The 18,023-nt window shown below is 45.0% G+C and overlaps 1 protein-coding gene across 3 annotated transcripts in view; it reads right to left on the bottom strand.

The window, feature by feature from the left end:
- BRD3 (bromodomain containing 3) overlaps window positions 1-18,023 on the bottom strand; it is a 48,847-nt gene that overhangs the window by 27,530 nt on the left and 3,294 nt on the right. The window contains exon 1 of one of the 3 annotated variants that reach the window (XM_072883032.1): window positions 14,641-14,856. The exons of 1 other annotated variant lie outside the window; for it this stretch is intronic. The gene's annotated coding sequence lies outside the window, so the exon portion shown is untranslated. Of the gene's footprint in view, window positions 1-14,640; window positions 14,857-18,023 lie in introns of those variants that run through there. One more of the 3 variants, XM_072883029.1, reaches the window with a different exon arrangement.

Raw genomic sequence — 18,023 nt, 5'->3', positions numbered from 1 at the left:
AGCTTAAACAAGGCTTGTACAGTCCACATAAGAGAAGCATGTAACAGTCATCAGTGACACAACTCAGAAAGGATTTTAATTAAGAACATTACCAAAAGTAGGAGGGGCAGAATCACGACAGCCAACTCAGCTAGTCCTCTGATAGCTGATCCTCTTTTAACTTGCATGCTCCAACTCATTGGTTATTACAACCAGAAGTGGCTACAAACCCCAAACCTCTTAGCAGCACTGTCATTTAAATGCTGGATCCTGCAGCTGAAAGACAGGAATAGCTACCTGGGCTATCTCAGCAGCACTGGAAGTATCTGTTCCTGGCACAAATACAGCTTTAATGTGCACGTGCCTCACTGCACCCTTTTGACCCTTGGTCCATCAGCTTCCTCATCATTTGCTGGGGAAGCTGCTTTGATATCAGACTGTTCCTTAATTTTTAAAACTAAAAATTTGTTTCTACATCCATTCCTTTACTTCTAAAGTTTCAAAATAATATTCCTTTTAAGAACATAAAAAGCAGGATTATGGGGAACCTGGAAGCTGAGGGTGCAAATGCTTTGGAAATGTCCAAAAGTATATGACATTGAATTCAGAGAGGCCATGGCCCTGCCTGAGAAATCTACCAGCTGTCAGACCTCATTTATCAAATGAGGAAAGTGAGAGGCATGACCATCTGACATCCCAACCTACCATACAAATCATCCAACACGACACTTAAGTAGACTCACACACAAAAAACAAGCAAGCTTACATGAATTGTTCCACAACTACAAGCAGAATCAAAATACACAGCTCTAGTCTAAGCACTTCAGCATCTACTGAAATTGCATTAGTATCAATAATTATTTGAACTGTTAGGGAGCCCAGCTGTGAACCAGGACATCACTGTACAAGGTACCATACAAGCCTGGAACAAAGACTGCCAAAACCAGCCTTGGCACAGACATCATGTGCATCTTTCCAGTGAGAGCCTAAGGTTGGACTTTTTAGCCCTGGAGTAGTAACTTCTTAAATTTAAATTTTTAAATTACTACTTATCCTGTTCCTCAGACCTGTAATGTTCAAGTAACAGAAGCTGTTCTTGACTTTTCTGGCTGCACATATACAGTTTTGATATTACAAATTTAAAGTACACCCTTTTGCTGTCATACATGAACAGCGTACACTGCTTCGCACATTGTGCATTCCTCCTCCTTCTTACTCATCCCAGTCTGAGATGATAACTAAAAGCAAAACCCAAACCCAAACTCTCAAATAAATCTTGCTTCTCTGGAGTTTAAGTCTGTCCTTTTGGGCTAAGTTGCAACCTCAGTGTGGCATCCAGCAAAGCTATGGGGTTTGGCTTATCCCTCAGCCAAACCAGTCATCAAAAAACCCAGCTAGGTTGGAAGAATTTTTTTTTTTTTTTAATTTTTCTTTCACCGAGTTGCTTGCATGGGTCAGTCAGTGGAGAGACAGTTGGCATGGAGAAAACATGTTAATAATTCCCTGTACTAGCAGGATAACATTTTACTCAGCTGATGCAGCCCACGGACTGTCTGCAGTGGTGGAGACTATTTTAAAAGAAGCTATAAAGCCCCATGAAATGTGCACTGTGCCAGTAAGCCTGCTGCTTCAGCTAACGGTTCTGCCACTTCCTTTGGCAGTGCCGAACATTTAACGGATGGCTCACTCCCTTGCTGCTGTTCGTGCAGTACAGGATGGTATTTGTTATGACTGCAAAATTAGAAGGTAACAAGCTTTATGTTAGCATGTCAGCCCAACAACTCTTTTTTTCCCTTGGTATGGTATTCCTGCATGGTTACTTGGACATTGATCAAAAACTGGCGCAATTCCAGCCCAGCCAGAAACAGCAATATAAATCTACCCATCAGGGAAAATTATCAAGTTTAAGAGATGTTCCTTGACCTCATCTTTATCTCCACATTATTATTTACATTACAGTAGCACATGGAGGCTGTGCAGAGACCAAGGTCCATCAGCACTTAGCACTCTGCAGACACACAGTAAGACCCTGTTTCTACCTCGAAGAGCTGGCGCTCACAACTCACGCTTCACGCCGTGGTGAAGTGACCCGCCCAGGGCCACCCAGCAAGCCTGCCGCAGAGCCGAGAGCAGAGCCCTGAACCCCAGCCAGTGCCTAGCCCTGGTTTCGTTAGTCAGCCCGTCAGAGAAACAGCACCTCCAAAGCAGCACTGCTCACACAGGCATGAAAGGCAGCGACTGAGCCTTTCTGAAGGTAGACGGAGCCAGCAGCCAGAACCACACTGAGCCAGCAGGGCAGCTGGAGCAGGCATCCTCCCGCTGCTGCTCCAAGCATTACTCCCCCACATAGGCTCCTTGCAGCCACCAAAGCAGACGCTTGGTCCCTTTTTCCCCCCGACAGCAGCAATAGCTGGAAGCTTGGTCAGATTTGCCACCATATGCTGCTCCCCATCTCAGAGAAGCAGCAGACACATGATCGTCTTGCCCAGGCTTTCTTACAGCTGCACTACTACTGCCCCTCAACACAACCTTAAAGTCAGATAACATTATGAACGGAGGGTAGTTGTACCCGTTTCCTTCTACAATGCACTATACCACCACTCCTCCAGGCTCCTCAGAAGGAAATAAAGCTGGTGGATGTCCTCCTTTTCCTCCTACTCTGCCTTCCTTTCCCTTCACAGCCCCATATAGGAATTGAACTTCAGGCAGCTTTCACTACCTACTAACTCCAGTCAGCATGGACGTTCTCTTCAAACTCAAGGGATCTGCAATTTGAGACCAAGACTTGAGGACAGACGAGTTGCTTTAGCAGCCAACACTGCCTCAGCAGACACACACATGCTATACACAATACACCACCACCTCAAGACCAGGGGATGAACCATTTGCACTTGGCTTCACTGCAGGAAAAGGGAATTTGGCTTGTGAGCACCCACTGCAGCTTTGCACTCTGAAAGTCCATTCAGCTGTCCTCGTCTCCCACATCATTAATTCCACACATCAGAGATTTGCTTTTCATGCATATTATTTTGAGGACAGCCCCAATAACAGCCTGAGACTGGGAGATGTAACTGTGCCCTTAACTTACCTCTGCATGAGGGAGGGAAAAAGATCACAAAAGATTAAGTCAGTTCCTTGGCTTTTGACTTGGTTAGTTTAATGCTCATCAGATTATGCAGATGGATTTCCCACCCTTGGTCTCTCCTTGGCTATTATAAGAGCAGGTGCTTCCTCAGTAAGGAGCCTGTGGGTTCATAACCAGTAGATAAGAATCAGCCAGAAGTAACTGGTAATTCCAAGGGCCTTTAGTTCTGATACATACTCAGTGCCCTTTGCAAATCAGGCTGCTTTAAGATGTCTCACAACATGCCTTCAAACTCGGGGGTACCCAAAAGTCACTTTGATTATAAAAGCACTGGGGACTTTTAAGCAGTATTCTAGGCACCTCAAATAAAATGATGGTCTTTCTGATAATTACAGGTCAGAGTATTTCTCTCCACCAAGTTGCTAATGCCACAGGAAGCACGTTCTGATCAAGTCTGAGCAAGAATTTAGATGCATGTCACATACCTCCTGCAACACACAAATCATATGGGGCTCAACTGCTTTCTAAAAGCTGCAGTTTCAAGTGCAGGGAGTGATGTTCCACACTATAACAAGTTCATTTTCATAGCTCTGAATTTGCTTTTGAGAACAGGTTAAATAACTGGCCTCAGTAATGGATTAGGTATGGTTGATCTTGTTTTGGAGTGGGGAGAAGGACAGAATGACCTCTGGACATTTCTTGCAGCCCGTTTGTGGTCCTCTGAAAACAGGGAGGCAAATTTTAACTCAGACATATGTTGGTTTTGTGCAAGCTCTTGAGTTACACACAGTTTTGTTAACAAGGCTGCAGGAGGAAGGAAAAGTGCGAATGGTTAAAGAGCTTACTCTGCATTGGATTCCTGACTGGAGGAGTTCAGCCAGCTTTGAGACCTGACTGCAGTAAGGATCGGAGTGAGATTTCTGAAATAAAGTGAACTGCACTTGCAAAAAAATCTTCCAGGAAGTACTTCAGCAAATTAACTGGATAACCTATAATGAAAATGTTAACAAATGCTTAGTTGTAGCAGTGGAAATAAGCATCTACGAACAGGTTTCAGAGTACGTAAAGCAGCTGGTGGCTTGCACGTCAACACTCTGGGAAGACAGAGTCAAATCAACAGGATGGGAATGGGTAGGTGCTGCACAGGAAAATGCTACTGGTTGTGCCTCTCACAACAAGATACACCAATTATACCTTTACAGCAATGGGTAAAAAAAGTATTGGGCTGTTTCAGCCTTCATTTTCGTAACAGAGATTTGGCACAGAAAGGAAAGTCTTTGGGAGAATCACAAGCCTGGGCAGAATCTGCTCGTGCCATTTCTTTCTAGAGAGGAAAGGTGGAGATGCAATGAAATTACCTTGCATAACCCACAGGCTTGAACCCACAACATCTCATAATCAGGGGAAGAGCCAGAGAGAAGTCAGACAGCAGGCAGTCAAGGTTTACAGAGAAAGGAGAGAAGGTGAACCTGCTTCTGAGCATGTGCTCTCTCTTATCTAGCGCACTGCAACACACTGAATGCTTATTTGGCAATTTCTAGCACTTGTAGGGTTTACTGCAGTCCCTCAAAAGCCCATGTGCAGCAGAAGCTCTGCAGCCTTGGACATTAGGCAAAAAGGAAGCACTGGGAAGGTGCTGGCACATGGCCACATACCATACAAGCTCCCAACATGTCAGGAGCGGGATGGGGGGGCGGGGGACCTAGGGGAGGCAGGAACATGGCTGAAGGCACATTGGAAGTACGGTATAAACCACAACACAGACAGCAACTCAGTCCTCCTCTGTGATTCAGTAACCACTTCAAGCCCCATCCTGCAAAGTGCTAAAGCACCTTTCCCCTCTTGATAAGTTGCACAGTCTCTGTGGCTCAGCACCTCTCCGCAGAGGGTTTTGCAGACTTATCACCTACAAGATACAATTAATTGGTGAATCAAGATAAATCTCTTTCTAAGGAAGGTTTAGGCAAAGATAGAAACAAACTCAAGCTCTCCACACTTTTTGGCCCCTTTCTCTGGGCTAACCCCTTCTCTAGCTGTCCATTAGGGAGAGATAAAATGACAAAGGAGGTTAAGTGCTAGATATCTGGGGCTGGAGAGTCTATTCAGACTGATCAGACTTGTGGATGCTCCCACTGTTGCAGCTACAATAGCTATGATAGCTGATCTAGTCAACGCTACCCAGCCCTGAAGATACATCCTCTCACTGCAGGATTGCCGAAGAACGTGATCCCAGCTAGAGAAGTCACATTGTACAAGCATAAGGTGTGCAAGAGCATGGGGATCTTGTTCTCTTTCATCACATTTCCTAAAGCACCACAAAAATAAACTGCAGCCTAGTCAAGAAGAGGAATCTCCATGTTTACATGAAAGGAGGGGGAAAAAGTTTGATGATCCCAAATTCAAACCTTGCTGATGGGCATAGCAACAGACTCTACAGACTTGGCCACAATTTGTTCAGACTGACCAATTCTGCAAATTCAGAACTGGAATAAATGCTGTCTGCTGGATGCCTTCTTTGTTATTCCACCTCTCAATGTTTCTGGTATTATTATCACTTTAAACTTCACAGATGGACAGAATGTACTGTTCCACCTCTACTCACCCTTGCTTGTGCATTCAAATCCATACTTCAAGACCAATCAGAACTACAAATCCATTTGCTCACTTGGGTTTGAATTGCAGTCACCCTTTATTAGCATCCTTCATGTCAGCATTGCAACTGCTCTGTAAGTGGGAGACTGAAGCTGTGCGACAGCCTGATATTGTAACAGACTCGGTGGTAGGGGATCTTTGGATTCCTGCTTGCCCAGCCATCAGGCAATACCATCACAGTGCACAAGGAGCAAAGGAGGAAAATCTCACTTGCTGAGAGCTGCTAAGAAGAAAACATACATCTAAAAGTCCAGGAGCAACAGGTCTGTCCTGGACACACCACCAAAGTGACAAGCAAGCAGGTCAAAGCTGCTCATCGTTTCAGTACTGGATGATGATGCTGAACAGTCTTAACATCGATACTCACTCAGCCTAGGGTTCCTTTTGCTTACTTTTCCTTCAGGAAGCAAAATTGGTGGAAACAAACAGATACAAATACTATTGAGCAGATGAAGAGGAAACAGGCAGCTAACCTACACCCTGTGGGAGAAAGCAAAAACAGAGAGAAAGTCATGAGAAGAAAGGAGGAATGAATAGAGTGACGAGATAGGAAGTTAAAGCTTCCCACTTCATGCCGTTTGAAAATGTGATTGACCACAGCCTGCTGTTAAATGCCACATCATACACATCCACTCTACTTTGCTGAACTACAGACTAGAGCAGAGGGAGAGAAGCTGTGGTGTGGTTGATCCAGGCTTGGTCACCATTATTGTTGCCATGCAGCAGAAAGGACAACCACGCACCAGACTCTGTACGAGGACAGTACACATTGTAGGAGACTCCATGTCTGTCAGGACCAGACACTGCAAGTGGGATGAGGAGACGGAATAAAAGCTGGAGCCTGACTGATTGCTAGGGCAATGAATTGACAGTTAAACACCTCAGCTTAACCGTGTTTCATCAGGATGTGACTAGGCACCAACTGCACTATGACCAAGAGGCTCCGCTGCCCTGACTAGGACTAAGCACAGTGCAGCATGCACAGAGTCTCTGCCTAAGGAGTGAGCAGTCTAAACAGGCCAGGAAAGAGGCACAAATTGGCAATATGTAATGGTCTTAAAAAGAAAAACAAACAAACAAATCACAGTGCAGGTCAGTTCCACAACCCACTTCCTTCAAGGCTCTGTCTCCCAATTCCCCTCTGTTCATCTATTACTTGACAGCCTACCTTCTCCAAAGCATGACTTATCCAACACATGATACTACTGCAAATTCATCCTGTGACTCCAGAAACCAGTTTTGCCAATTTCAGGTCAGCAAACCATATTTCAGTTAAGTTATTAAGAAACCCAAAACACAAACAAACAAAAAACCATACTCTGGCACGGACCCAAGTTTCAGATGATACGCATAACAGAAGCATTTAGGTACACCCATTAAAGCATAACATGGCAACACCCGCACAGGCTTCAGAACTCCTAATGGGATTATTGTACATCTACACCCTCACAGGGTTCTCTCTTTCTGCTTTTTAAAGGATGTGATCTGCACAGTTAAACATTTGTGTTCTGAAAAAGAGTCTGCCCTTCCCCTTTTTAATCAGCATATGGTGCTCTGCGTACTTTTACAGTATAAGAAAAAAACCTCAAACTCACTCAGTTTGATTCAGCATACAGTGAATAAATTACACATAGTCTTTCCACAACAGGTTGTCATGATTGTTTCTTTTTCTGCACTTTGATTTCCAAAAAGAGAGATCATTGGACACAGAGCATTTTGAAGAAAAGGCAAAACACAAAAACAAAAAACCAAGAGCTCGAATACTTCCCTGCTGGGCAGAACATCTCCAAGCTTCTGCTATACCTGCAAAGAATTACAAAAAAAAGACAGCTACAAAACAGCATGCTGACACCTCAGCTCAGTTCTTGACACTCCTGTACGCTTGTCAGCTCCCCACTTGTAAAATAAGGTTATGAGTATTTCCACTACCATCTACAATTAAAGTCATTAGTCTTTTCCCATGCATTTATACATTAATTCCTTCTCAGTGTTATAGTTATACCAAATTTTAAGGAAAAAAACAAACACACAGAGGAACCTGTATTTACAAGGTGTTCAAATACCATAACTTAGGTTTCTGGAAACACTTAACTGTTCTTTACTAAGTACTACACTAATTGTCATTTGAAGAAACTGCAAAGCTAGAACTGCCACCTGCTTTATCCCTTTCCCCATACTGCAGTGCTCTTTAAACACATTTCTAAAAGATAAATCACAACACCCAAGAGGTCCTTTGTGACACCTGTTAGGGAGGGGGGGTTTAGATACAGCCAAATTCCACTTCCAGCTGAATTTAAGAGGCTACACGTAACAGGAAGATTACCTCCTCTTAATGAAACTAAGTACAAAAAGTATTCTGAGCAAAGTAAAATACAGAGCCCTTGCAAAGAGCATTCAATTCCTACATATTACCTATTTAAAGGATTGTTTTCTGCTCTGTGTACCTAATAACCTACACTGCAATTCTCCCTTACATCACCAGTACTGCATGGCCATATATCAGCATTATTAATATCATTTACAAGTGCTACAGATGTTATCCTTAGGGGCAGCTCCATGCAAACATCGACAGAGAAGACAGATGTCTAAACAAACAGACACAGATCCGTATGTTAACTTGTTAGAGGCATTTCACAGAACACAGCAGAACCATCAAAGTGATTCATTAGAGAAAATACCTTCCTTCATCAACAGACCTCCTTTGCGCACTTGTGCTCCAACACTTTCTCCTACTCAATATTTAAATTTATATTTATATATTAAAATGATTAAAGTTACTATTTTGAAAAATAACAATTTGGTTTAGGACAAAAAGCATTACAAGTGTAGTATGAACGGATGAGCTGCCACTGGTTTAAGTCATGCTCTGGGTTTACAGCTATGGCACTGCAACTTTCCCATGATAAAGTCTATCTAAATCAATATATGACAATCAAGTCAGTTTAAGGGGATGAACAATGAAATGAAAGCGATTGAATTACCATGAGATAAATATACTACTCGTTAGCTGAGCCACAGTAACATTATACTTGGTAATGGGGCAGAGTAAGTACACCCACCCACCAAGTTAATTATTGCAGCTTAGCCGACAGAGGAGCAGTGACTTGTTACGCTGCGGCAGCCCTTCCGTTTATGACCACCACTCATCCCCTATGCATGTTCCTCTAAACAGGTTGCACTGACTTAGCTTTATCTGTTTCCAAACCAATTTAAGTGCCTTGTCTTTGAACAAGCATGTTGCTCCAGAATAACTCAACGTGTTAACTCAAAGCAAACATAGCCAAACAAGTGCAAAAGGCTGTATGTGCTCTACTATTTCAGATGAAAAGTGCCTCGCTGATTTCGCTAAGGTTGAGTAGATCCATAAATTTGCTCAGCTATGCAAGGAAGTTGCAGGTCAGCTAAGGTGTGAATAAACTGTGATAGCTAAGCTGCTGTCGCTCCCTGAGAGGGCATCAAAGCAGTTTCCGCTGCCTGAGTTTATGCATCCGATTTAAACTCCCAAATAGTATGTGAGAAAGGGAAAAATTTGGATCTTAGAGTCTATTACCCCTCCCTATGCAGGGAGCAGAGGCTCCTAACATGGGGGAAGAGAGGAAGGCATTCCCTACTGCCTAACACACCCAAGGGAGGAAGGTGGTCTCCCTCCGCACACCCAGGGGACATTGCTCCCTCCACGAACTGCTCAGGGCAGGCAGACAGGCTCCTAACAGGAGGAGCTAAGCTTCCCCACAGGCAGCTCCTGCTGCGAGCACCCACGGCTTAGCTTTCTGCGCGGAGAGAACAGCCAAGCCCTAAGCCTCTCTTAAAGCTCCTGCATATGGATGAAGTTCAAGTCAAAGGAAGTACGACCACGACAGTGTGGACACAATTATCCTAATTTATTCCCCTGTGGCTTATTCCTGCCCAGGAAAGGAACACACTTTCGGCACACTGGCTGATCCACAGTACCTGCACTCGGACAAGCACTTACTCCAGCAAAATCTTAGGGGAGCATACCCTCTTTCATATGGCATTTTGAGGAGCTGCACTTTAACACTATTTCACAGACCATAAACAGAACTGTAGCACCAACAGAGAAGTTGCAAAAAGGCAACGCTTTCCAATAAGAAATAGCGTTCTCCATTATACTCACACACAATTCTTGCACATACAGTACAGAACACACATGTGCTCAGCACATCAGTTTCACTATAGCCCGCAGTACAGCACCATTCCTAAACCAGCCTCGGTAAGCAAAAAGGCTATGTCCTACGTCCCCTCCCAGCAAAATAGCACAGTACTGCAAACTTTGCACTTGCTTATAGCCAAACCTATTGACCAGTGCAGTTTTAGAAAACAGATTTGTCTCGGCATGGGCATATTGCTGGGTTGTGAGAAAGTGTGATCCCCAACCAGGCACCCTCCGTAATGTTACACAAGGATAAGCTGAGCAGTTGAAAAGACAAAAGTTACACAAGGAAAAACATGCTTTTCCTTGAATACAGGTTGGGTTTGGTTACGACAGGTCAGTCAGTCACACAAAGTGCATCTCTGCTCCTATATTTCCGTCAGTGCATGAAGTCCTCTGCAAGGATATCAGTGTGGCTGTATTAGTAAAGTGCTCCAAGTGTAAGCTTCAAGAGTGGAACAGCTCTCAAGGCCAAGAAGGAAAACTGCAATCCTTTTCTGTCTCTGCCTCTCTCTTTTTAAAGGAAAGACAGGAGCAAATAAGACCATTCCCAAAGCAGACCAGTGTCAATCAGAACTGAGTCTAAATCTCCAAGTTTGAAGCTAAACGGACTCAGTTCAGCTAGAGCATTTTGTTCCAGTTTGGTCCCCCATGCACAGAAATTTCACCTCAGCTTGTCTTTGCTACACCTGTTGCATTGCTAGTGGAGAGGAGAATGTCAAGCCCTAGTCCCAACAAAGGAGTGAGACACTCAAATAATCTCCTCTGCTCACGTTATCCATGCTGCTGAAATACATCCAGACATGCTGGTGTCTTCTTATCAGACTCAAGCTGGAAAGAGACTGAGGCCTGGAAAGGTGCGAAATAAATCCAAAGCAGAGGTGAGTGTTTCTTCGGTTGGTATCTTATCAGTAAGACTGGGAGAAGGAGTAAGGACTAGTAGAGAAAGCAGCACATTATGGTGAATTTCCGCACTGCTCTCCAGAAGAATTTAAATCCTTCCAATGTTGACTTTAGCAACAAGTGGGTTAAAGAGTTAGTGTGCCCCAAAGAACGTTAGTCACCTCCAACAAGCACTAATGATGGACCAAAACACACTAATGTCGCAGTAAGATACTGTGGAATGAAAAGCTCGAGATACACACATCCTTCCAAAATGTCCTGACAGCTCACTGAGCAGCACAGCAAACAATGGCTCCTTCCTAATTCCCAGAACTCTATTGCTTACAATGGTGTTCCGGGCTATTACTGAGAATAATGTGGCAATTTAAAAAAAACAAAACAAAACACAACCCAACAAAACAAAACATACAGTTCATGGTAATGATTGGGAAACCCACTGCGGATTAATGAATTTTGCAAATTAGCAAAGAACGAGCAACCAGGATTAAAGAGAAACAATCAACAACAGAGATGCAAAACACTCTTTGTTCATTTATTTAGCAAAGTGTAGTTCTGTCTGCGCTGAAAGCACCTGATAGCTTACCAAAGTAGACAGAGAGTAATATATTTTGTAAAAGTAATTAAGCCTTTGAAACATGAGACCTCACTACATCACTCAGCTGCTGCCGAGGAGAGGGATTTGACTCCCGAGTTGTTTGTGCTGTCAACGAGAGCGATCAGGCTCCCAGATTACTCCAGGGAGAAGGAGCGAGATTCTAGGAGTGCAGCAGGGCTTGGCTGGAAACCAACAGCCTACTGCACAAGTGCCCGCCCCAAATTTAAGAGGTTAATATTAAACAGCATCTTTCAGAACTTGTACCAATTAAAAGATGCGTCTGTAAAAACTACGGGAAGCCCCAGCCTTCACCAGGGCAAACTGCTGTGTCTGTGTGCACTGCCTTCAGCTCACTGAGGCTCAGCGGCAGAAGAGACCCCCAGGTCAGGCAGGCTGGATCCCCGGCCCACAGACGTAGTTTGGGGATACTAACAACCTCCGTTCGACTCCCCACCATTTTAGGAGATGACTGAAGGATAAAGTTTTAAGCACATGGTTCTTAACTCAGGAAAGAAGTATATTGCAAGATTATGAAGAACTGTGATTTAAGTCGTTGTACCCAGTGCAGTTACAACAGTGCAAAGAAACACTAGCTACAAAGCCTCCTGAAATACTTGCATTTGCAGACACTAATGAAACCAGCCTTCTTTAGAGACTGATAGTAAAAGAGCACTGCTGCCTAGCATGCCTGCTGAGCTGGACTTCAGACTTCTTCAATATGCTTTTCTTCTCAGTGTTTTTTAAATGACAAGAACTAAAGTTTTTGAAAGCACCTCAGTGCTAAAGTGACAGCATTTTTATTTCCAGTTTTTATTTCCAGTTTTTATTTGAAGTTAATGGAACTAACACTCCAAAGTCAGTTTTGAGAACAAGCCTCAGACACTTTACACTGCACACGCATTCTTTTTTTAATTTAAACTCTGCATGCATAGGTCATTAAAACTAAAAAGCCTGTCATTGGAATAGCTACCGTCTCAGCACTGAGCACTATAGAGGCAGCATGTATAGAAGACAATATTGCAATCAAGCTTATGCTGAACACTGAATAAGACTTACCTTCTGCCCAACCCTTTTATTAAGCATTGTCTCAAAGCAGTAAATACATGCATGAGTGAGTATTTTTAACCAGCATGGACTGAAGAGAAAGAAATATACAATCTTAACATTTATTCTTTCCAAAAAGGAAGGCTTTGAGGTCAGGAGTTACTCTGTTTCAGCAGGAGCCTCGCAGTGCATTATTAAAAACTCCCTAAACTTCTGTGCTAACAAAACAAGACACACAGCAGCCTGCTGGTGCTGTGATCTGCAGGTTAGGAGGCAGGACTTCGCATTTACAGTACACTCAAGTGGCTGGGTAGTTGTAAGCAATACAGATCAGGGTTTTTTTGCTTGTAAAGCAACCAGACTGCTTTAGGGATTTCTTGTTTTGATTGATGCATATTTATTCTGCATTCCTCACCCATATACTGCAGCACATATGGTAGTCACCAAGTCCTCTAATACCTTGACTTATCACTGTGTGAATTAAAGGCAAGAGGTTTCAGCTTTAAACCTAAGTTTCCGGTTTAATTTAGAGACACCCCCTCAGCACACTCACATATACTGAACACATTAAAAATACTAACAAGCATATTAAAAACCCACTTCTCTATTTCCAGCAAGGAACAGCAGGTGTGCTTTGCTAATTGTGTTACCCCCTAACCTACTATTTACTAATGCCAGGGTACTTAAGATGTAAAAAAAAAAAAATTTATATAAAAGTGTTTGAAGTATTAGTGAAGCCATCATATCTGCTTATCCAAAAAAGTTTATTTTAGTAACTTTTGATTTCTGAAGACAGAGAGGTATATCCACGCTACAGAATTGTCACAGAACATTTAGCGTGAACCTTACAGAATGCATGCTCCACGTTGTCAAAAGTCATTTCTGTAGGAAACACATTCCCTATTAACACCCCGCAAGACTCAACCATGTAGCTTAAAGACGCGCACAGATCTGCGACCTGAACACTACAGCTTTGTTTGAAAGTGAAACCAAGCAGGCTACAAATAATGCTCTATCCCTAGCGCCCTGGGAGGTGCAAAAAGCAAACAAGTAGTATAAACGGAGGAAAAGTACGACTGAGTTTTGAAGTTTTACATTTTATTATCGGTAGCATTATTTATAGCGTGACACTTCTATATATAAATCTGTGATCTGCGTTTCTTTTTACACCTATAAAGCATATCAAGTTTAGGCAACGAACCCTTGGTTTCCATTTATTTGAGAAAGTTCGGTAAACACCAGATATTTACACGAGCAAAGCAGCTGTATATATACATACGTACACAAATACACGGACGACACACGAAACGCGCACTTTCCAGCGCATGATATGCAGCCTGCTCAGACCTTTTTCCAGCTCACAAGCCAGCGACCCAGGCGGCGGCGGCGGGGCAGAGGGAAATGGCCGGGAGCAGCCCGGCGCTCGCCCAGGGCGCGGGGCCGCCGCCGAGCCCCGCTCCGCGCCCCGAGCCCGGCCGCTCGCCCGCCGGAGCCGGGGAGCCGCGCACCGCCGGGACCGGGGCTTGCTGCTGCCTAGCCCGTCCCCCCGCCCTTTTTTTTTTTTTTTTTCGCTTCCCCCCCCTCTTTTTTTTCTTTCTTTTTTTCTTGTTTTTAAGGGCGCCTGCAGCCCTCCTTTTCCTCACCCCTAATTTTCCCCTTCAAAAGATGGCGGGCAGAGAAAGCGAGCGAGGGAAAGCGAGCGAGAGAGGGGGAAGAAGAAGAAAAACAACAAAAAAAAAGGAAAGAAAGAAAAGCCCTCCTGCGTGGGGGCGCGGGGCTCCGCGGGGCCGGGGCTGCGCCCGTCCGGGGCGTCTTCGGGCGCTCGGCGAGAAGGGGAGGGGGGAGCAGAAGATGGAGAAGAAGCGGCAGAAGAAGAAGAAGAAGAAAAGGGTGGGCAGGAGCGGCGGGGCCGGGAGGAAATCAATGGCCAGGCTGCAGCCAGCCCCGCCGCGCTTTGTTGCATTGTGGCGGCGCACAAAGGCTGCGGGGCCGCGGGGAGCGACGCGGGGCTCTCGCAAGAAGAAGGAGCAGAGGAAGAGAGGAGGGGGGGGAAAGGAAAAAAAAAAAAAAATCAGCATTGGCCTTTCCCAAGTGGGTTTTGCTTTCCTCCCCCTTCTTCCCCGGCCCCCCCTCCCTGCAGAAACCATGTCCCAGTGCTAGCAATGCACACCCAAGCATCTAACAAATAAAGGGAAAGATTAAATAGATTACTTTGCCCCGGCAGCTCCAGCAACGTTTGCCTTATAGTCCCTCCAGTTGCTCTTCTTTTTATCCTCGGCAAGGCAGTATAATAGATGCGCTAAGGCGCCCAAGAGCTCATGCGCCGGGGCGCAAGGCCATGTGGGGACGGTAGTCCCGGGCCGGGCCGGGGGAGAGGCGGCCGCCGGCCCCCGGACTACAAGTCCCAGAAGCCGGCCGGTCCCCCCCGGCCCCCGCTCCCTCCCGGACCGGCGGGCAGGGGAGAGAAACGGCAGGGGTGATGCCCCGGTCAGCGGGCGGCGGGGGCGGGTGGACACGCTCCCCCCGGCCGGGAAATCGCCTGGCGTGGTTTCGGGGGGGACACCCCGATAAAACCCCGCGGGGAGGTGGCGGCTGGCGGGTTCCCCCCGGGCAGACGTTGCCGGGGAAAATCCCGGCTTCCCCTCCCCGCCCGCCGTCGCCTCTCGGGCTCTGAAGGTACAACAAGAGCCCTGAAAAGTGCGACTGGGAACGTGCGGGTCCCCGCGGGGGAAACCCACGCAGGGTCACGCGTGTTGCGGGAGACCGAGTTTTAAATCACAACTGCGGGAGCTGGCTTGCTCTCCCCCCCCCCCTTTTTTTTTAATCGCGGTTTGCATTGAGTAATGCGCTCTCATATTTCTTACGCAACAACTAACACGAGCCGCAATAAAAATAGAACGCCGCCAATGCAAGCTGTAGTAGTAAGTGGCAAAAAAAATCCATTAAGAAAACCCACAACCTGATGTAGTTTGCATTTCATAATATTGTCAACTGCTGGAAACAGCAAGAAAAATAATCTAATGTATACAGTGAAAACAGAAAATGAATTTTAGAAACACACCCACCATAAGAGCATCAACAAACATGAGCACTGTTACAAACACTTCCAAATAACAGTCCAACACAGCCTATATCCTGAAGCAAATCTACACATGCAAACAGAAATTAAAAAAATAAAATACTGTTATAACCCCAAATATAATTAAATTGCTGCAGCACAAAAAAGAAAGAAAAAAACCAGAATTGTTGGAAAATAAATGAGTCCAGGGGAAACATTTCAGTGCCAGCATAAAGTAAGAAGTAGTTATGGGATTTCTGTGTGGACACATATGCCAGCAGAGGCTGCCACGCTGCCTGTTACAGACAGCCACGCAGTGATGCCAATTAATAAGTCAGTTTATTGTAACCATAAGGTGAAGGCAGTTTTACTGGAAGACCTTATTTCCAGAAGATTAGCTTTTCAAAAACATGACCAACGGGACTGAAATTTCTCAGGAGGTCTGACATAATCAGCGAGATTGGGTTTTGCACAGGCAAGAGGACAGATGCTTAGGAAAATTCCACTTAGCCAGGCTTGCAGTTGCCTCAGGATGAAACCAAAGTTGTGCATATGCCTTAACTGAACCCAAGAAAAAGTGCTTTTTTTTTTTTTTTTGCACTCAACTTCAAGGCTTGTGTGAATTCAGGAACTAGAAACTCGCTCACAGCCATACCTCTCTTGGATGTACTGACTTTGTAAGACAGAATTGGAAGTTACATCTGCATCAACAGCCAAACCCCATGCTTCATCTGTGTGTGACTTGGGCTTCCCTCCTGCAAGCTGACCCTTTAGACTTGACCATCAAGTACCCAAAAGCCACTTCAGTGCCCTCTGTACGCAGAGCACATGGCCTCTGCAGGAACATGGAGCATGCAAGCAGGAAGAAAAAGGTCCATTCTGGGTCTTCTTAAGAGGAACAGCCACACTTCACAAGCTGGTGCTCACTAAACCTGCCCCATGGCTGGTCATCGTACATTCCACATTGCCAGACTGAGCGAGAAATCCCTTTGAAACACCACTTGAGCTCTGCTCTGCCTAAAAGCGTCCTGGATATTGGGTATCAGGAGTATAGGGAAGAATTGGATTTTGCGTGCAGGGCACTTTTTACCATCACTGTGCCGTATTCCCATTTTCAAGGCAATTCTGAAAGAATACATGCATATCAAAGCATTTGAGAGCTGAAGAGTACCAGGTCAGTTATTTTGAACGCACTGTCCTGCTCCAGTACGTGCCTGATCCACATGGATAAGAAGGGTATAAATTTATGAATGCCATAACATACACAGACACCAAATCATGAGCATGACCAAAGAGCCCCTAAATGAAAACTGCTGCCACTCTAGGCATGGGGGCTGGGAAAAGTTGGCAGGCTGAAGCTTTCCAAGGGAGGGGGCAGGGAGCAATCAGCTGAGTATTCATTAAGAACACTTGGGAAAATGTACGCCTTCACTCTAAAGACTCATTTTCAGCTGAACCATAATCTGCAAGTTGGATTTTTAAACGTATTTATATTTTTGTTTGAGACAAACTCCTGCAACAAAAAAGTGCGTTGGCTGAAATGTAAGACTTGGCAGAGTTCTAAGCGACTGACCAGGGGGTCTCATAATGCAAAGTGTTCAGCAACCTCAGCAACACGCAGAGAGTGCAACAGGAGGGCTGAGCAAAATGGGCAAGTGCGGGCAAAAGGGTGGCGATAAGAGAAGCTAGGAGGGTTCCTGAGAGAGCATAAAGCCCTTCAAGCTGGCAGGGCAGAGTCACCTCACAGGGAACATACACAAGTTAAAAGCTGGAGTTTGATCCTCGTGGCAAATCCACCTTCAAGAGCAGCTTGGTGACGGACAGCGTGACAAAACTGCAACCCAAAAGCAGTCTCCAACTACACCTTGTACTTCTTTATCTCACCCAGGGCAGGTGTAAGACAGTTTCATCCCAAATTGTTATGTTCATGATGCATCAGGCTGAGCAGGCAAAACAATTCACGTGGGAAACTATCCCCAGAGATTTCACCACTATCTGCTTTCAACCTGGAACACACAAGTCACTCACACACTTACCTGAAGGTCTGCAAACTTGCTCTTGACAAACCCAGCTACATCCTCCAAGGGAATAGGAAAGCAAATACATTCTAGTGATCCTTAAAGCCTTCTTTATGCAAGGCAGTGAGTTTAGATAATGGTTTAGCCAAACAGGCACAGACTGACTCAGTTTGAATAAGCCCCATAGGAGGTACAGTGAAATCAAATCAGAATGATTCAAGCACAAGTTACCTAGCCCAAAGTAAAAGCACTTAGACTGAGGAAAAGATAGCTGCAATCTTTAAATGAACTTCTGAACTGATTTTGTTGTATTAGTTTTACACACAAGATGTAACAGTCTGCCTGTTCCGGGATACCTTAACTCTAGCTTTTCCATAAAACACAAGACTAGAGCAGTGGCTTTTTACTTCCTCCTCCCCCCCAAGCTCAGAGGAGCATCCTAGATTCACCCAAAGCCTTTTGATTAGCCTCTGTGGTCTCTTATGTTGCACCTCCAGTTACCCAATTAGTACCTTGTT

Source organism: Ciconia boyciana, chromosome 18 (genome assembly GCF_034638445.1).
Source record: "Ciconia boyciana chromosome 18, ASM3463844v1, whole genome shotgun sequence".
Lineage (NCBI taxonomy): Eukaryota > Metazoa > Chordata > Aves > Ciconiiformes > Ciconiidae > Ciconia > Ciconia boyciana.
This window is presented reverse-complemented; position numbering and strand designations above follow the sequence as displayed.